This window comes from Pinus tabuliformis, chromosome 2_2 (genome assembly GCF_031772625.1).
Source record: "Pinus tabuliformis cultivar Carrire ecotype Pingquan chromosome 2_2, CPIR1, whole genome shotgun sequence".
NCBI classification, from domain to species: Eukaryota; Viridiplantae; Streptophyta; class Pinopsida; order Pinales; family Pinaceae; genus Pinus; species Pinus tabuliformis.
Window position 1 is genome coordinate 761,014,698 of NC_142300.1, and position 22,381 is coordinate 761,037,078.

Genomic DNA, 22,381 nt, shown 5'->3' on the forward strand with positions numbered 1-22,381 from the left:
CCCCCTAGCTCTTGTACTAGCCAATATGTTTACTAGTACGTAGGTGCCAGCCTACAGAAAACTCCACTCTTCTACTAGGGACAACATTTCATGAATTTTCAGACTGGATACTCCTGGAACACAACACCACAATCTAAAGACCACGTTTCATTCCATCAACAACATCATAACTGAAATACAATCATCAAGTACATTTGCATCAACCAATCATTGAACCTGAATCTGATTATTCAGAACACTGTCACTAGAATACAGTCACCACAACCCAAAGCCGAACCCAAAACTCTGCAGCAACAAACAGAAACAACTGAAACATGCTTTATAAGGTATACACTACTTCCATGTGTCCAAACTGCATGTATACGCGCTTTTATCAAATCAAACCAGTGTACACATCTGTAAATATTAATTCATAATTTTGTCAGCTATTCCAGACTTTAGTTATACCCAGATCATGATATTTACAGAATAACACGTGTTAGTATTCAGATCTAGATTATACATGATCAAACCATATAATGATAAATCAATTTAAGCCTTAAGATACCGATCCATCATTAGATCTTATCCTTCATCAACCGCTAAGGTTCATCCTTGGTTCAGATCCAGCAAAGCACCATAAGCCAATCACCTGCATACTAGATCTCACACTTCATCAGATATTCGATACTTGTACACCTTCGCCTAATGATCTTCTTCACCTTATATATTTTTAGTCCTTTCTCAATACCATGGATCAAAACCTCTTAGTACCAATACCTTGGACCAAATACCTAGGGCCTGTTATCACTCAGGTTGTCCTTCTGGTCAGCATCAAAAGGATACGGCCGAGGTAACCACAGACCAATCTTTGGACTGCAGGGTCTAGCCCACCTGCAATCAGAGAGGGCTCTCTCTTTCGGATTTAGCTTTGTTGATAGTGTTTTTAGGCTAGTTATTGAGTTCAAGGGGTTTTGTTTTGTTTTTGGTGGGAAGGATGATGCTTTCAAGTAAAGAGGCAGGGACAGCATGAAAGTTCTAGAACCATTGGGCGTGGAGTCAAGGAGTAGGACTGCTGGTGCGTTTTCTTGGTCACAGGAAGGAATATGGAGCAAGCTAGCTACGTATGAAACAATCATTCAAGGTAAAAGAGATGGATTAGAGGCTAAGGAATGAGGGGAAATTAAGAATCTCTCATTCAGATTAGCAGCAATAAAAAAAACGAGCCCTATCTAGGAGCAGTTAAGAATTCCTAGATAACAGTCATTCATATATGAAAATAGGTCAAACATGAGCCATAATCGAATTCATATTTATGCCTAATTCAAGAGGAAAACATTAAGAAGCCACAGAAACTGAGCGTAGAGTGCAACCAAGCAAATTATAAGCCAATCCTTTGTTCTGTGAAGCGAGCATATGTGAAATCGACATAATAGAGGTAAGGAAAACTTATTGGTTCATACAGCAACACAAGAATTCCACATTCAATTCTTCAAACCATTAGACACAGAGCACACAATCATTCCTCCAAAGCTTTTCAGCAATCTTTGATTAAGTAAAACATCTCAGATATCGAGTGCGAGTCTCTAATGAGGATTATCAACCAACCAACCCTTTAAACAATATAGAGGGTCGGTATATATAGGGAAAATTATCCAAAAACTAATCTATTACGGCTGACCTAAACAGGTCTGAAAGAAAATAATTACTTTAACCTAATCTTATCCAGAAATAAATGCATGAAAATATCTTTGGGCTGCGCTGAGGGCAGCTGTATCAAAACTGAGTTAATGTCTGTCCTGGGTAGCCTGGTGCAGTCCTCCTGTAATAACTGTGATTTATCCTTTATCTCCACCTCTAACATGGTTTTGCTGCTATTTTGTTGGCATTAATGTGCACTAATCCCGACCAGATAGGCTTTTAAATGGCCTTAATTGCTTTTCTGACTTTGATGAAGGTTTTTAATTTTCACCTGATTTGATGTTGTTTAACTGATACTCTCTGCTGCTTCCTGATACACTTTGGCATTGATCCTGGAGTCTTTAAAATCTTCTGAATGGTTTAGACTGTCCAATCGATCCTTCATGGCAGCTGCTCGGCCCTTTGTTGCTTTAAAAAGTGTGTTTGCCCCTTTCTGAATGCTTCGCGAAGAAAAACGGGTCATTCTGCACCTTTTGGGCTTGCTGGGGGCTGCATGATGAGGGGCTTTCCATTTTGGCCCATTTCCCATAGCCATGGCGCTAATCGCGCATGAAAAATTGCCTTAGAATCTGAATCTGGGCTTCCTAAGCACGATTTTCGCCTTTCGCGCCTTTTTGAGTGATGACGTCAGTGGGCGGGACCCAGTACGACGAGTGACGTGGCGGGATGATGTCAGCTGATGACGTCAGCAGTACGGCGGGTGACGTGGCGGTACACAGTGGCAGTGACGTGGTGGTACACAGTGGCATTGATGTGGTGGGAGGCCGATGGAGGTAGATGATGCAGTAGGATGACGTCACTGGGCGGAGGACGTGGCGCTGACATCACTTGGGGGAGGGCGGTTTGGCGGTTTCGGGCGCACCGCCTTTGCACTTGAGTGGTTTGGGAGGAGGGGGCTCCGCCACACCCGGGAGGGCGATGCATGGTGGGAGTACGGTGGGAAAACCGCCGAACTCCCGGACGCTAATCATCGGTGGCTTCGGAGATGAAAAAGCCCACCCGCCGTTGATCTCGGGCACAAGCGATCGGACGGTTGGCGGGACAGGTAAGGCGGCAGAGGGATAAGGGATGGGGCCCGCCCGCCTTTTGATTAATTTATTATGTGACGAGGGGGTTCAAAACATTAGGGAAGTGGGTTATGGGGTTAAAAACGAGCGGGGGTTAAATGTTTATGAGCAAAACCTTAGGATAAGGGCAGAAAAGTGGGTTTTATACATGGATTGCGCACTGGGGGTAAAGTTCAATTTTTATTCAAACATTTTAACACTAAAATTTAAACAATCAGAGAGAGGGGGTGAGAATGATGAAATGTTTATGGGTAAAGGGGAAACAAAAGGTTATTAACTTAACCAAATGCCAAGTTAATCCCAACGTTTGAACATGGAAGGCTAATGTCAAGTTCCTGGTGAACTCAACATTTCCCAAACTTGATATTATATGGCTATAGTGCCAGGGAGGGGGTATTTAATATTTTTGGGATTTTATATATTTCGAATAATAGGGGATAAGGGAATAGACTAGGGAGTTAGATAATATATTTTTAGGAGTTAATATGAAAATGACCAGAAAGCGCTATGTATGGGACCTTAGGATTTTTTGGGGAAAAAATGACTTATAGAGTGAAACAACAGTACTCCTAAGCCAAGAGGACCTTCACTTAGGCAAATATAATGGAAAATGATGAAACTAAGAGGAATCAAGCAGACCTTGACCTCTTCAGGGAAGTTAGTAAGTGATTTCGGAAAAGAAGAAGAAGGGGAAGTTAGTAACGTCCAATTTGAGCTCCTCCAAATGGAAAACTGCCTCCAACTTGTGATCTGAATAAATATGACACTTGACAACAAAAAATGGATCACAAGTCATGATTCTGCAACTACACAGCTACCTACCCAGCCTACCTTCCTAACATTTTTTCTTCTTTTTGGTAGGTGCACTTAGACTTGCAGACCCAGCTTCACAATTTTTCTTTTGACTGCCCTCCTATCTAAATCTACACTTATTTCTGCCAAGGGCCCAGATTAAGCAGTTGGGCTCCTTTGATTCTCTACCTATCTATAAATCTGCCAAAATTAAGCTGTTTGGACAGATATCATTCTCTATATTCTAAAACAGGAAATTGAAACCTAGGGAAGCCAAGATTAAGCTGTTTGGGCTTCCCTTAACAGAACATTCTTCAAAAATGGTTAAGTCATCAAAATTGGAATACAACAGTGGCATTTGGACTGGCATACTTTCATGGCCTCTTCTTTGGCCTTTTTCTGCAAATATGGAACTTGATAGTATGAAAGATGACATATTTGGCATGTTGAACTGTCAATCATGAAAGATGAACACTTGTTGCAACAGGAGGCTAACAGTGGCTCCACTTGGAGATGGATTTTCCTTGTGAAAAGCTAAGAACACCAGGTCAAACTGCCTTGATCTTCTATTGTTCCAGTGGATTGAAAAATTTCTTTATTCTGGCTATTATAGTGTGAAACTTTGAAATATGAACAACTCCCTCCTCAACCGAATTACTGTAAATTGCATAGCATCGCCTGCTTTCTTCTGCGTGCTTGATGTTATGTACAATATTGCTTGAGCATTGTGCCTTTGAAAAATAGAGGTCAAAACTGATGTGTTTCCTTTAGCTCTGGTCTAGAAACAGTTGCTGATGTGAAAAAAAAAATGCTCCTCTCTTATTGATACTATTTCACTGAAGACTGCAAGTTGCCCACTGTTTGCTTTCACCATAAATTTCTGTGATATGACAGTGCTACTATTGTTGTTTTACCGAGTTTAATGCAGAGACAGAGCTTTAAAGAATGGAATATTGGCAATTGGCTGTGTCTTCACAAGCATTGCTGCTGCTCCTCTAACACTCAGATTGCTTACACAAAAACTAAAAAATAGAGCGCTGATATATACAAATATCAATGTACAAAGAGATATGTACAGAGCTGGATTGTATCCCTTTAAAAGGGATCATGGTAATGTTTTAGTATTCGGCCATTCACAGGGCCTTCTTCAGTTGTGCTGCCCTCTACAGATTTGAGAAAATAGGTGTTATTTCCCTGAACAACAGAAATAACGAATGGCCCTTTCCATAAAACATCAAATTTTGCATGTTTTCCCTTGTATTCTCTTCGTGAATCCCACCTTAGAACTTTGTTACCAATGTAGAAATCCTCAGCCTTAGCTCTCTTATCAAACATCCTTTTGAGCTTTTCTTGCAAAATCTGAGCTCTGTCATAAACTTTCTCTCTGGTTTGCTGAAGATGAATGGTTTGGTTGATTCTTTGTTGAATGTCATTTGGTTCAGCCTGAATCTCTTGTAACATTCTGATAGTAGGGATGCCCAAAGATGAAGGAAACCTGGCTTCCCTGCCATATACTAGCTCATAAGGGCTCATCCCAATGGATTTCTTTGTTGAAAGTCTGTCTGCCCATAGGGCATTTGTGAGCTTTCTATGCCAGTTCTTCTTGTTTTCTTCTAGCACTTTCTTTATGATATTAATCAGGCTCTTATTATATGACTTAGCCAGGCCATTACCTTGGGGGTAATAGGTTGTGGAATGCCCCAAGGTGATGTGAAATTTGTGGAAAAAATTGATCATTATTTTGGATTTAAAAGCATCGGCGTTATCAGTAATGATCTTCTAAGGGCAGCCAAATCTAAAAAAGGATGTTGCACTCAAGGAATTGGATAATGATGGTGTCATTGGCTTGTCTGCATGTGATGGCCTCAACCCACTTGGTGAAATAGTCGGTGGATGTTAAAATCCATTTGTGCTGGCCTGAGGAAGAGGGATGGATTTCTCCAATGAAGTAAAGACCCCATTGTTGAAAAGGCTTTTTAGTTGTGATGGGTTTAAGGGGCAGGGGAAACAACTTTCTTTTGCCTTCAAATATTTGGCATTTGTGACATGACATGGCAAACTTATTTACATCTGAAAAAAGAGAGGGCCAATAGAAACCAACCCTTAGAATTTTATCAGCAGTGCATTTCCAATATAGATGCCCTCCACAGTCACCTGCATGGAACTCTTTCATGACATTGTTAGTTTCATTCATGATGAAACAATTAAGCAATATACCTTCATGATTTTTCCAAAATAATGCACCATCTATGACACAAAACTTTGAAGCCTTCATTCTTAAAAAACTTTTCTTAGTTCTGGACAATCCTAGGGGAGCAAACAGGTTTAACAAAACAAAGCATATATCAGCATACCATGGGGATTGCAAAAAGGTTTCACTGATCTGTGGAGTCGCCAGCTCTTGTTCATTGTCCAATTGGTTAATGTCTAAGGCTTGAAAGTTTGCTTCAGACATCAGTTTGGCTAAACCTTGTCCCTTTATGAGCTTGGTTGGTTTTATTTCTATGTCATACTCAAGGATGTTTGCAATCCATTTTCCTCTTTTGCCCTCTAATCCCTCTTGGGTTAATATGTCTTTTATAACAGCATTTGGGACATAGGCAATTACATGTGAATATAAAATGTACACTCGGAAATCCTTGATTGCTTTGACCAGGGCATAGACCTGCTTCTCCATGATTGGGTATTTCAAAGGGGCATCTCTTAAGGCTCGGCTGAAAAATGCAATTGGCTTTTCAGCTCCCTCATCATCCTTTTGCAGAAGAACAACAACTATGGTGTGATCAGATGCAAAAGAAAATATGATAAAGTCCCTATCAAATTGTGGACTTGTAAGGACAGGGGCTTTGGTTAAGGCAGATTTTATGCCCTCAAAGGCTTGTTTGGTTTCAAGAGACCATCTTACCTTGGCATCCCTTTTTAACATGTTGCTTAACAGTCTTATTTGCTCAGCTAGATTTGGAATAAATCTCCTTAGGAAATTGATCTTTCCCAAGAATGCTTGCAACTCTTTTATGTTTCTTGGGTATGGGATTTGGAGAATGGCTTGGATTCTTTCAGGATCAATTCTAATCCTGTCCTTTGATATGATATGGCCAAGGAGTTTGTCTTCTTCAAGGCCAAAGAGGGATTTTTTGGGGTTCAAGGAAATGCCATATTTCCTGCATGTCATGAATATTTGTCTTAAATGTTTCAGGTGCTCTTGATCAGATTTAGAGAAAGGGGTTAGATCATCAAGTAGACAACTAAGAAATCATGTATTTCTTTGGCAAATGCAATATCCATTGCCCTTTGAAAGGTAGCACCGGCGTTTTTAAGTCTGAATGGCATCTTCACATACCTAAATGTTCCCCACAGTGTGGTAAAGGCTGTCTTGTCTTGGTCATCCGGGTGAACCAGTATTTGATTGAAACTTGAAAAGCCATCTAGCAAAGAAATTCTAGATGATCCCACTACTCTCTACAGAATATGATCCATTTTGGGCAATGGGTAGTGGTCTTTTAGGAAGACTTGGTTTAAATTTCTTAGGTCTACGCATAGCCTAATCTCTCTTGTCTTTTTTCTTGTAGGAACAAGATTGGATACCCATTTAGAAAATCTGATGGGTGCTATGATACCTGCTTCAAACATTCTTTTCACTTCCTTTTCAATCAAAGGGAGGAGCATGGGATTGATTCTCCTCAATTTCTGTTTAAAGGGCTTTTGGCTTGGTTTTAAGGGAATGGTGTGTTGGATTACTGAGGTGTCATAGGATTTCAAGTCCTCATAACTCCAAGCAAATACATCTTGGAATTCTTTGAATAAATCAATATATTTGGGCTTTTGATCAGATGGCAGATTTTTGGATAATTTGATCATTTTGGGATTCTCTGCTGTCCCAATGTTGTGTTCTTCTATAGCAGCGTTCAGGGGTTGCATTTTTGGTTTCTTGGGAACATCATTAGCATCAAACATGTCTTCCAACGGAGTGAGGCCAGCAGGGAGTAAGTTGTCTTTCAGATCAACGATCTCGGCCTCTGTTTCGGCTATTTCCTCCAAATGCATCAGTTTCAGTTCTTCTATATTTGTTTTATCAAAAATAGTTGGGTTCAACATTCGTTTAGCCATTATAGGTGTTACAGCCTGCTGATTTTCATTGGTTTGCTGTTGTTCATCTGTCATAGCATCCATGTCAATGTTAATATTTGAAAACTCATGCTCAAGGGTGAGGAAATTGTTAATCTGGGCATCATTCTCGAACACTTGCCAATCTTTAACATTATTTGGGACAGCGGGCCTATGTTTTATTTCAGCAGTGAAATGATGATTTGGTTCAAATGGAAGCTTGCATGTACTAGCAAAAGTGGCGAGGCTGTGTGCATGAATGTTATGCTCTCTTGAAATCTTGGCAAGCTTGGATTCAGTGAATGTGTTGAGTATACTAGTGGCAGCAGTCCTATAGGCCCTCATTCTATTGTCATTGGTAACAAAATTACCTTTCATCTGTTGTATGATTAAATCAGAGTCACCTAAAATGGATACTTTTGCAGCTCCTAGAGCTTTGAGCAGTTTAAGGCCTAAGAGGAGAGCCTCATACTCTGCCATGTTATTAGTGCATTCAAAGTTTAGTCTGTAGGCATGGCCTTCTGCATGGTTGTTATGTGTATTGTGAATCCAGACACCTGCCCCTGCTCCTAACTTGTTGACAGAGCCATCAAACTCTAAATACCATACGATTTCTCGCTTGTGGTTAGTGTCAAGAGTTTCAGTCATTCTTGCAGCGGACATATTTGAATTTTCTGTTTGGGGAGGTTCTTCTTGTAAGCTGGTTGCCTTGATCGTTTTGATAGTTGTATCAGTATGGGAAACCGATTCTTCATTGATGTGTGTGTTCATTCCTAAAGCCAACGGCTTGTCATCAATTGGAGGACTTATTTCATCATTAAATAAAATAAAAGAATCCATGTCAGAATGGATTGAGTAAATGGTAAAATTTTCAGGCTTGCTCTCACTAGTTACCACATATTTCATGAGTGTTTCTCTATACAGTCTCTTTGGTTGCCCAAAGACAGATATAGTGGCATAAGAGAGATCTAATTGGAGGGATCCTTGGAGTTTTTCTCCCCAAGATCTTGAGAGTAACATGCCATACTTTGGTGGAATGTCATCAACCACCACATCCATGAGGATTGTCTTGTTAGGAAATTGGACTAAGGAGACACACAGGTCTTTGATGAGGCCTAAACACTTGACTTGACTTGAGTCAAAGGAGAATAGATCTTTGTAGGGTCTTGTAACATCAAGGTTCAGCTTTTCCATTACGGCTTTGGGCATAAGGTTGTGTGAGGCACCTGAGTGAAACATGGCATTGTGCAGGACTTTGTCATGTATATGTAAACTGGCATAAAAGGGCAAGACAGATCCATATGTTAATTTTCCATTAACTTCTGGACCAAACAACAACTCAGGTTGATCATAAAGAACATTCACATCATCCTTTACCTCCGGCATTTGAAGTGACCTTTGAATTTGTTGCCTATACACATCATGTTTGGCCAGTTTGGATAAGGGGATGGATATCTTCAATTTACCTATTTTTGCCTCTAAGTCAAATGATTTTTCAGATTTGGTTTTAGTAATGTGAGAAGCAGGTTTCCCTTTTTCCATTGGAGTATCAGAAGCTTGGTCTTGTTTATCAGTGTTATGGGAAGTGTTTGATTGCGGTTTTTCTGTTTTAGGAGGAATTTTTGGAATGCTATTCACATTTTTTTCGAGGAGGAAGGTGGCCGAAGCTGGTCAATAGAAGGATGCATTTGTGTTATGTCCTCTACAGTCACTTGATGTGGGTTTGGGACAGGTATATCAGCTGGTTCTGTTATGAAAACCTTGCCTTTAGTCTTGTTGGGCTGTTTTCCATCCTTTGGTTTGTTAGGTTCAGGAATGTCAAGGGTCCCAGTTCTTAGCTTATATTGTTTGTGGACCTCATACACAGCAATATCATAGCCTTGTTTAAAATCAAAAGACTCACCAGGCTTAGTATGAAATTGGTTAAAGTCATGCTCATCTTGGTCCTGTTGAGTTAGGAAAATATGTTGCTCAGGCCTTGAATCCACTAGGTTCATGTGAGTGTCCTCTAAGGGTTCACTAGATGTAGATGCTTCCGCATAATTTTCATGAAAAGGTGGTCTTATATCATGGTCTGGACTAGACCTACCAGCATTTGTGTTCTGTGTTTTCCTAAAATTTGGGTTCCTTATTGTATTGGACTGTTGTCCTTCCCATGATGATTTCCTCTCAACACTTTCTACTCTGTCTCCTATCCTTTGCATGCCATTGATAATAGCATCAAGTTTCTTATCTAAGGTTGTGGGTTCTTCTTTGAAAGTGGTTCTTCTCTCCATTCTAGCTCTATTTCTTTTGGCAATCAGGTTGGCCTCTACGCTAACAGCAACATTTTGTATGTCTGCAAGGGTTTGAGGGGCTCTTTCTTTTAACTGGTAGGCCATAAGGCCATATCTGGGTTGAATCCATCAGGGAATTTATAGAAGGCAAGGTCAAGTGGAGGTCTCAGGTTCTATGGTATTGCATTATAGACATTATTGAATCTAGCACAGTAATCTAGGACAGACTCTTGAGGGCCTCTTCTTATTGTATCGTACTCAGCAAGTATGTGCAAGGGGTCCTTCTTTTTCTCCCGTCTGTTGGTAAAGGATTGGCAAAGCTCATCCGGAGTAGTTATGGAATTTGCAGCAAGTGATCTGAACCAAGTTCTTACATCACCTGTTAGACTTTGAACAAAAATTTTCATTCTCACACTATCATCATCTATTTCGTAGTTCTCAAAGTAGTCTTGCATTTTATTTGTGTGCTGAAGGGCTGTGCAAGTGCCAGTTCCATCAAAATATGTAATTTTAGTTTGATAATCCTGAGGCATAGCCCCAGGGTTTGCAGGTAATTGCAAGGGTGCATATCTATTGGCCATGTTTACAGGGACGACCGGAATAACAGGGATAAGTGGAACAACTGGGACAATTGGAACAATAGTAGTGGTAATGGGAGTATGTGTAGTGAATGGAGGTGTGGAAGGAGTGCTTTGGGAAGTAGATGATGAACAAGGGGAAGTAGGGGTTGAACGAAATAAGACTTTGACAGGGGTTGGAACGCTGCTTGGGCGAACTGCTTGAGGACTATTATCAGCAAAATCTTCTCTTTGTTCTTTCTTCCTAAGGATTTTTGGGATTAAGTTCAGATTTTCAAAAGCAGCTGGTGGATTTGGGTTTGGATTTGACCTAGTATAACGAGAATTCTTTTTGGGAGCCAGATTCTGAATTTGTTTTGGTATTTTCTGCGAATGTTTTTTAGAATTGGCAAGGAACTGATTAAATTTCAGGGACAACTATCTGTAGTTTAAAACTAGCATGAAGATTGACTGAAGCAACATTTATTTACTCCTGTAACTGCAAAGCAAGAACAGTTTCAAAGGCTTCCTGGCTGACATTCAGACTTCATCTGTAGTTTTAAGGAACAGACAACATTGATTTTTGTTCTTCCGGAGTTTTCCAACTTGATTTGTGAAAATAACTGAGGATGTCCCCAGTGGAGTCGCCATTATGTTATCACTCAGGTTGTCCTTCTGGTCGGCATCAAAAGGATACGGCCGAGGTAACCATAGACCAATATTTGGACTGTAGGGTCTAGCCCACCTGCAATCAGAGAGGGCTCTCTCTTTCGGATTTAGCTTTGTTGATAGTGTTTTTAGGCTAGTTATTGACTTCAAGGGGTTTTTTTTTGTTTTTTATGGAAAGGATGATGCTTTCAAGTAAAGAGGCAGGGACAACATGAAAGTTCTAGAACCATTGGGCGTGGAGTCAAGGCGTAGGACTCCTGGTGCGTTTTCTTGGTCACAGGAAGGAATATGGAGCAAGCTAGCTGCATATGAAACAATCATTCAAGGTAAAAGAGATGGATTAGAGGCTAAGGAATGAGGGCAATTAAGAATCTCTCATTCAGATTAGCAGCAAGAAAACAAAGAAGCCCTATCTAGGAGCAGTTAAGAATTCCTAGATAACAGTCATTCATATATGAAAATAGGTCAAACATGAGCCATAACCGAATTCATATTTATGCCTAATTCAAGAGGAAAACATTAAGAAACAACAGAAACTGAGCATAGAGTGCAACCAAGCAAATTCTAAGCCAATCCTTTGTTCTGTGAAGTGAGCATATGTGAAATCGACGGAAAATTTATTGGTTCATACACAGCACAAGAATTCTGCATTCAATTCTTCAAACCATTAGACACAGAGCAGACAGTCATTCCTCCAAAGCTTTTCAGCAATCTTTGATTAAGTAAAACATCTCAGATATCGAGTGCGAGTCTCTAACGAGGATTATCAACCAACCAACCCTTTAAACAATATAGAGGGTCGGTATATATATGGAAAATTATCCAAAAGCTGATCTATTACAGCCGACCTAAACAGGTCTAAAAGAAAATGATTACTTTAACCTAATCTTATCCAGAAATAAATGCATGAAAATATCTTTGGGCTGCGCTGAGGGTAGCTATATCAAAACTGAGTTAATGTCTGTCCTGGGTAGCCCAATGTAGTCCTCCTATAATAACTGTGATTTGTCCTTTATCTCCACCTCTAACTTGGTTTTGCTGCTGTTTTGTTGGCATTAATGTGAACTAATCCTGACCAGATAGGCTTTTAAATGGCCTTAACTACTTTGCTGACTTTGATGAAGGTTTTTAATTTTCACCTGATTTGATGTTGCTGAACTGATACTCTCTGCCGCTTCCTGATACTCTTTGGCACTCATCCCGGAGTCTTTAAAATCTTCTGAATGGTTTATATTGTCCCATCGAACCTTCATGGCAGCTGCTCGGCCCTCTGTTGCTTTAAAAAGTGTGTTTGCCCCTTTCTGAATGCTTTTCAAAGAAAAACGGGTCATTCTGCACCTTTTGGGCTTGCTGGGGGCTGCGCGATGAGGGGCTTTCCATTTTGGCCCATTTCCCATAGCCATGGCGCTAATCGCGCATGAAAAACTACCTCAGAATCTGAACTTGGGCTTTCTAAGCACGATTTTCGCCTTTCGCGCCTTTTTCAGTGATGACGTCAGCATGATGTCAGCGGGCGGGACCCAGTACGACGGGTGACGTGGCGGGATGACATCAGCTGATGACGTCAGTAGTACAGCGGGTGACGTGGCAGTACACAGTGGCAGTGACGTGGTGGTACACAGTGGCAGTGATGTGGCGGGAGGCCGACGCAGGCAGATGACGCAGTAGGATGATGTCACTGGGTGAAGGACGTGGCGTTGACGTCACCCGGGGGAGGGTGGTTTGGAAGTTTCGGGCGCACCGCCTTTGCACTGGAGTGGTTTTGGAGGAGGGGGCTCCACCACACCCGAGAGGGCGACGCATGGAGGGAGTATGGCGGGAAAACCATCGAACTCCCAGACGCTAAACATAGGCATCTTCGGAGATGAAAAAGCCCGCCCGCTGTTGATCTCTGGCACGGGCGATCGGATGGTTGGCGGGACGGGTAAGGCATCTGAGGGATAAGGGACGGGGCCCGCGCGCCTTTTGATTAATTTATTATGTGACGGGGGGGTTTAAAACATTAGGGAAGTGGGTTATGGGGTTAAAAATGAGCAGGGGTTAAATGTTTATGAGCAAAACCTTAGGATAAGGGCGGAAAGTGGGTTTTATACATGGTTTGCGCACCGGGGGTAAATTTCAATGTTTATTCAAACATTTTAACACTAAACTTTAAACAATCAGAGAGAGGGGGTGAGAATGATGAAATGTTTATGGGTAAAGGGGAAAGAAAAGGTTATTAACTTAACCAGATGCCAAGTTAATCCCAGGGTTTGAACGTGGAAGGCTAATGTCAAGTTCCTGGTGAACTCAACATTTCACAAACTTGATATTATATGGCTATAGTGCCAGGTAGGGGGTATTTAATATTTTTTGGATTTTATATATTTCGCATAATAGGGGATAAGAGAATAGACTAGGGAGTTAGGTAATAGATTTTTAGGAGTTAATATGAAAATGACCAGAAAGTGCTAAGTATGGGACCTTAGGCATTTTTGGGGAAAAAGTGACTTATAGAGTGAAACAACAGTACTCCTAAGCCAAGAGGACCGTCACTTAGGCAAATATAATGGAAAATGATGAAACTAAGAGGAATCAAGCAGACTTTGACCTCTTCAGGGAAGTTAGTAAGTGATTTCGGGAAAGAAGAAGAAGGGGAAGTTAGTAATGTCCAGTTTGAGCTCCTCCAAATGGAAAACTGCCTCCAACTTTTGATCTGAATAAATATGACACTTGACAACAAAAAATGGATCACAAGTCATGATTCTGCTACTACACATATACCTACCCAGCCTACCTTCCTAACATTTTTTCTTCTTTTTGGTAGGTGCACTTAGACTTGCAGACCCAACTTCACAATTTTTCTTTTGACTGCCCTCCTATCTAAATCTACACTTATTTCTTCCAAGGGCCCAGATTAAGCAGTTGGGCTCCTTTCATTCTCTACCTATCTATAAATCTGCCAAAATTAAGTTGTTTGGACAGATATCATTCTCTATATTCTAAAACAGGAAATTGAAACCTAGGGAAGCCAAGATTAAGCTGTTTGGGCTTCCCTTAACAGAACATTCTTCACAAATGGTTAAGTCATCAAAATTGGAATACAACAGTGGCATTTTGACTGGCATACTTTCATGGCCTCTTCTTTGGCCTTTTTCTGCAAATATGGAACCTGATAGTATGAAAGATGACATATTTGGCATGTAGAACTGTCAATCATGAAAGATGAACACCTGTTGCAATAGGAGGCTAACAGGGCCAATACCTCGGACCAAATACTTTGGACCAATACCATGGATCAAAATACCTTGGACCAAACACCATAGACCAAAAGGTTATTTTCCCAACATATACGTGCTTTTCCTTATGTGAAAGTGTGTGTGTGTACGTATATGTGACTTGTGTTCAGTGAAATTGCGTGTATATGCAGCTTGGTCAAAGTGAGCCTGCGTATACCTCTTTTTCTTCATACTTTGTAGTCTGATCCTTAATTCTTTGTTGTTGTCATGCTTCACTGTGATCTTTAATTTGAGTGAGTTGCCATCATGGAAAACACCTGTATCATAATGTCAACAGTCTCCCCCTTTGGACGTGATGGCAAAAACAAACAACAGCAAGCCACTCTCCCCCTTTGACATCAAGGGAAAAGGGTGAACGAAGATATTCTCTCCCTTTCACATACATTATGTTGTTCATGCTCCCCCTAAGTACATGTTGAAATCTCTGATTAAGCTCCCCTTTGTACATGCTGAGATGCACTGAAACCGTCCATGCTCCCCTTAAGCACAAGCAAAGTCTGCAAAAATATTTTCCAAAAGAATAACGTGACTTTATGACATTCCTATCACTAGTGACACATACATACATCCATCTCCCAACCAAGAGGGGATATTCCAAAATTGACTCATCCACCCAACCAAGTGGGGATATGCCAATTGTTTATACATGAAAGAAATAATAAATATTAGATCATCCATCCCAGGTAAAGTGGGGATACAAACTACATCATTTGTCCAAGAGGACTTATTCAAATGTATGAGAAGACATATCACACCGCAGACTTTTACATGACAGAAGCAACACATGATATAAATATCTGCAGCCATAGTTGGACTCAGCAACCATAATGCCAACAATGCTGAATGTATGTGGATGCTAATGCTCCCCCTGAACCTGTGCTACCAATGATCAAGGCATATTTTTCAGTCATATAAAATTAATGAACATAGCATATAGACATTAATCATCAATATCAGTCAGAGCACCCATATACACATATACACTCTTTGACCCATAGAAACCCATGTGTGTACGCGACTCTACTTTATGAAACACGCGTATAACAACCTTTTTCTAAAAAATTAGATTTAACAGCAGGATGATGTAGCAATTACTCCCAGCTTTTGTCTAAGATATTGAAATGCTTCTCTGGGCAGTGGTTTAGTGAATATATCAGAAACCTGTTCTTTGAAGGGAACATACTCCAATTTGACCTTTTGTTCAAGCACTTGTTCACGTAGAAAATGGTATTTGATGGGTATGTGCTTGGTCTTGGAGTGCATGGCTGGGTTCTTTGAAATACTGATGGCACTTGTATTATCACATAAAATGGAGATGGGTGGAGTACATGTGATCTGAATGTCTTGCAAGGTTTGCATCATCCAAAGTAGTTGTGTGCAACAAGATGCAGCAGCCACATATTCTGTTTCAGTTGTAGATAGAGCAATTGAACTTTGTTTCTTGTTGAACCAAGACACTAACCTAGAACCCATATAGAATGCACCACCATTAGTGCTTTTTTGTCATCAACACTTCCTGCCCAATATGCATCTCTATATGCATGGAGAGTGAAATATGTATCTCTAGGATACCATACACCAAAGTTTTGTCTTCCTTAAAGATATTTGAAAATTATTTTGACTACCTGAAAGTGTGATTCCTTTAGATTTGCTTGGAATCTTCCAATGATTCCTACTGCATTAATGATGTCAGGTCAGGTACCTATTAGATAAAGAAAACTGCCAATCATGGATTTGTAAGTTGGTTGATGTACTGCTGTTGATTCATCATTTGAGTTGAGACTGCATCGTATTACCTTTTCAAGATCTGTTTGAGATATTTGGTTTGTGAAAGAAAAATACCATCTTTATTTTGTTGAACTTGTAGACCAAGAAACTAGTAAGTTCACCAAGCAAGCACATTTCAAATTCTTGCTGCATTATTGAAGCAAAATTTTGAATCATGCATTCTTCATTGCTACCAGAAATGATATCATCAACATAAACAAAAATTATTAGCAATTTATCAGTGTCAATCTTTGTATATAGATTGCTATCTGGTGACCCTTTTGAAAAACCTTGTTGTTGTCGATACTTATCAAGGCGGCAATACCAGACCCTTGGATCCTGTTATAGACCATAGAGAGCCTTTTTGAGTCTGCATACAAGTTTTGCATCATTTCCAAGGATGAATCCTTCTGGTTGTTCAATATAGACTTCTTCTTCTAAATCTCCATTAAGGAAGGCAGATTTTACATCCATTTGGTATACTTTGAATTTCTGAAAGCTAGAAAGAGCAAGAAACATCCTTATGGCTTCAAGTCTAGTAACAGGTGAAAAAGTTTCTTCAAAATATATACCTTCTTGTTGAGCATACCCTTTACAAACAAGTCTAGCCTTGTTTCTACTAAATTCTCCATTTTCATTCAGCTTGTTTTTGAATATCCATTTAGTTCCTATAATATTTTTATCATGAGGTCTAGGAACTAATTCCCAAGTATTAGTCTTTTCAACTTGCTCAAGTTTTTCATTCATGGCCTTGACCCAAAATTCATCTTTGCATGCTTCATTTACACTTTGAGGTTCGGTTGAGGATAGTAATGCTAGATAGCTTAAGGTTTTTGTAATAGTCTTCTTGTTTGTACACCTGCCTCTTTCTCCCCTAAAATTTGAGTTTCTGGATGATTTTTTTGAACACACTTGGACAAAGTCTTTTCCTCTATCGTTATCTCTTCTTCTGGTGCTTCATCGGTTTCTTCTTCTTCAGAATCATTATGATTTGATGTGGGAAAATAATCCTCATCTTCTTCATTTTCATACTCTTCGATTTTTATTTGTTTTGGATTTTTGCATGCTTCATCAACTACAACATCAATACTTTCAACAATTTTCCAAACTCTTTTATTATAACATTTATATCCTTTACTTTGAGAAGAGTAACCAAGAAGAATACCTTCATTTGCTATGGGCTCCAGCTTACCAAGTTTTTCATTAGTCCTTTTGATATAACATTTTCTTTCAAAATATTTAAAGTATTTTACAGTAGGAGTCTTACCATACCAAATTTCATGTGGAGTTTGAGTGTTGTTTACCCGAACATTTGCTTGGTTGGGAATAGTTATGGTGGCAAATGCAGCTTCACCCTAGAAGGTTGCAGGAGTTCCATATTCATCTAGCATAGCTTGAGCCATTTATTGAACAGTTTTGTTCATTCTTTCTACCACTCCATTTTGCTGAGGAGTCCTTATGGTGGAAAACTTCCTTTTTATCCCATGTTGTTCACAAAAGTCAAAGAATTCATCCAAGGTAAATTTACCTCCTCGATCAGGTTTGAGGCATTTGATTTTGCGATCTGATTCATTTTCAACCAAAGATTTGAAGGCCTTGAAATTTTCAATTGCTTCATCTTTATGCTTTAGAAGACCTATCCAAAACATTCTAGAAAAATCATCAATGAACAAAATAAAATATTCTTCTCCACGAGGTGACCTTTTCCTTGATGGTCCACATAAATCAATATGGACAAGTTCAAGAGGCTTACTAGTTGACCCTTCCTTTTCAATGAAGTGAGCTTTAGTTTGCTTACTGAATTGACATGGTTTGCATATTGTATTTTCAGGGATGTTGATATCTAGAAGATCACAAACAATCTTGAATTTGCATGCTTTTCTTATTTGAGAAAAGTTTAGATGTCCCAATCTTCTATGCCACAACCAGTTTTCATCATTTTTTCTTAGATAACACTATTGTTGTCCTCCCTTGAGTATGTATAAGTTGTCTGGACTTCTTGTACCTTCGATCACGGTTTCTCATTTATCAATCTCACGAAAAGCACATCCGTTTGATCGAAACACCACTTCATTTCCTTGATCACACATTTGACTGACACTCAATAAGTTATGCTTTAGACCGTCTACATACATAACATTCCTAGCTTTAACCTTTTCTTTAAATAAAACACAACGTTTACCTTTTATGACAACAGGAGTGTCATTTCCAAATTAGACATTATTTTCCTTTTTTGAGGCATTATATGAGTGAAGTTTTTCTTTGTCACCTGTCATGTGTTTTGGGCATCCACTATCGATATACTACTGATTTTCTTGTCCTTCTACATACAAGGCTATACCACATCTTTTTGTTTGATGTTCTTTCCTTCTCCATATCTTGGGATTTAATGGAGTTTTCTCCTTTTGAGATGTTTGCCGAAATTTTCTCCTGCATTCAGATTCTTCATGGCCAAACTTGTTATAGATTGAGCATTCTATTTCATTTTCAAGAAGAGAAAAGCTATTATAGTAACTTTTCTGGATCCCTCTCACATTCCTTTGATTTTGTGCTTCTTTAGTCATGATGGTTTTGTAAGCAACACATTGAGTAGCTTTGTGTCCAAAATTATGACATGAGAAACATTGACCATTAAAGAAGTTCTTGCAATTGTCGAATCTATTGACCTGGTGACTGTAGTTTATATTGATATTTATCTTTGGAGCAAATTAGGTATGGTTTACCTGAGGTTGGTTGTGGCTTCTGTTCATCCTTGAAGAAAATTGATTCTGATTTACCTGGTCATTTTCTTTATGCCTTTGCTGACGATTGTCATACTGTTCACTGTTATTTGCTGCATAAAGATAGCTTTTAGTGGAGGTTGACGGCTTTTATGATTGAGATGCTTCTTCAGTATATCCAAGACCTATCTTTATCAGAGGAGAATGCTACACTTTGATAATTTCATTTAAGGTTTCTGATCCTTTAGCAAATCTAAGATTGAGAGATTTCTTTTTCTCAAGATCCTTTCTCAGACCCACAATTTCACATTCTAGTTTTTCATTATGTTTTCCTTTTTCAGCAAGTTTCTATGTCAAGGTATCTATAATCATATTATTTTCTTCTAAACATATTTTGAGTTTAGAGATTTCTTCATGAAGGTCATCTTCTTCTAAATCATCTCAAAAATTATCATCGTCATAAGCCATTAGAAGTCTATAGTGATTACTATTTTCATCTACATCACTATTTGATAGACCATCGCTATCTTCATGGTATAGTAACTCTTTTTACTTACACTTTGTTTTCTATTCCATTTTGCATATTCCTTCCCTTTATCATATTTATCTTTATGAGGACATTTGGTAGCATAATGACCAACTATGCCACAGGCAAAATATTTGAAGGAAAGTTTACCTCTAAATCTTCCAAAACTGCGTTGAAGCTTCTTGACAAAGTTTACTTCATCTTCTTCTTCTGAAATATGTCCTGATTCATTGAGTTGTTCCTTTCCTTTTGCTGAAGCTTTAAATGCGGCTTCTCTCATATCTGATGGGCCTCCTTTTCTCATCTCAAAGGAAGTTAAGGTTCTGTGAAGTTGTGTCATAGTGATAGTCTGCAGATCCTATTTTTCTTCTATGGCAGATACTTTTGATTCAAATTTAGCAGACAAGGATCTTAAAACTTTCTCAACTAAGGTAACTTCCTTTATATCTTCTCCCATATTCTTCATACAATTGACAACCCCATCTATACGTAAGAAGTAACTAGCTATACTTTCATCATTGTGCATCTTAAGCGTTTCATATTAAATTTTGAGAGTTTGAAGTTTAGCCCATTTTACCTGAGAGTCTCCTTCGTAGCTTAAAATGATTTTGTCCTATATTTCTGTGGCTGATTTGAGCTACATAAATTTGACAAACACTGATTGTGACAGACTTCCTAATAATGTATTGGCGACCGTGGCATTTGTTTCATATTTCTTTTTACCTACCGTATCTATAGGAATTGCTGATGAAAATGTATATCCCCTTTCCATGATTTCCCAGACATCCGTTCCAAGTGATTGTAGATAGGTTGTGGTTCTTATCTTATAATAAACAAAGTTTCCCCCATAAAAGATTGTTGGCCTGATGGATCCCACGCTTTCTTAATTACTCATGATGATGGATCTCCCTTCAAGCGATCGAGCTTCTTCTGAAGGATCGGCTATGATACCAATTGTTGGAAATAATACTGAGAGGGGGGTGAATTAGTATTATCAGACTAATAAATTTATTTCCCAAACAGATTTTTATACGCTACTTCAGCTAAGTTAACTAGCGTGTCCACGGGACTGTACTTAAAGCAACTAGCGTATATGCAAAGAAATTTTGATTTACCCAATTTATCATTCATTGAACTTTAACCAGTATATTAGAGAATTATTAGATAGTGTATTAAAAGAAGAATAAAGCATCACACATAAGCAACACACATGAACACCAAGATATAAGGTGGAAAACCAATGTGGGTGAAATCCAACTGCTACTGGTGTGTTTGTATTCTTTTGATAATAAGAAAATTTGTTTACAACATTGTACTGGTGCAGACTCATACCAATACGTAGGCTTCTACCTACAGAAGGTTGCCACCTTCTCTCGTTCTGTAGCTTCTACTGGAAAATAGCTACAACCCCCTAGCTCTTGTACTAGCCAATATGTTTACTAGTATGTAGGTGCGAGCCTATAGAAAACTCCACTCTTCTACCAGGGACCACCTTTCATGAATTTTCAGACTAGATACTCCTGGAACACAACACCACAATCTGAAGGCCACGTGTCATTCAATTTTCATACTAGACCCATTAACAACATCATAACTGCAATACAATCATCAAGTACATCTGCATCAACCAATCACTAAACCTAAATCTGATTATTCAAAACATTGTCACAGAATACAGTCACCAGAAGTGAAAGCAAAATCCAGAACTCTGCAACAGCAAACACAAACAACTGAAACATACTTTATAATGTCTACACTACTTCCATGTGTCAAACTTGCGTGTATATGCGCTTTTATCAAAGCCAACCAACGTGCACATATGCAAAATAGTAAATCATAATTTTTTAACCATTCTAGACTTCAGTTATACCCAGATCATGATATTTACAGAATAACACATGTGTCAGTATTCAGATCTAGATTATACATGATCAAACCATATAATGATAATTCAATTCAAGCCTTAAGATCCTGATCCATCATTAGATGTTATCCTTCATCAACCACTAAGGTTCATCCTTGGTTCAGATCCAACAAAGCACCATAAGCCAATCATCTGCATACTAGATCTCACACTTCATCATATATTCGATACTTGCACACCTTGGCCTAATGATCTTTTCCTCCTTGTATACTTTTAGGCCTTTCTCAATACCATGAATCAAAACCACTTAGGACCAATACCTTGGACCAAATACCTAGGGTCAATACCACAGACCAAATACTTTGGACCTATACCATGGATCAAAATACCTCGGACCAAAAGATTAGTTTTCCAACATATACGCACTTTTACTTATGTGAAAGTGCATGTGTACGTATACACAACTTGTTTTCAGTGAACTAGCGTGTATACGTAGCTTGGTCAATGTGAACCTCCGTATACCTCCTTTTCTTCATTCTTTGTAGTCTGATCTAGAATTCTTTGCTGTTGTCATGTTGCACTATGATCTTTCATTTGAGTGAGTTGCCATCAAGGAAAACACTTGTATCATAATTCCAACAGTTAGGAAGCTGGATAACTCAGGAATTACACCTACACTATCTAGACGAGTGGAAGCTCGGGGGGAGAATAGAAATTATTGCCAGCCTCATAGTCGGGTGGAGAGACTTCTTGATTCCTTTTGCATTGCAGGCAAAAGACTAGATAAGTATCATTATATGAACGTATTTTGTTAATTATAAATGTAATTCATGGCTATATGAGTCTCGAAAGAAACTGGAACTTGATCTGTGTTATTTATTGTAAAGAAGGAATTAAAGAGTATGAAAGAGAACTCGAGCTCAATTCCAAAAGATAATAGAACAATAGTTCTGTATAACTGTATTAAACTTTGTGAATAATGCAAGAAAATAGAAGTTTTCTCTTTTCTATTAATATAAAAGAGAACTGGTACTGATAAAACCGTAGTTAGAAGATGAAACTTCTTTACATTTATTCTAGA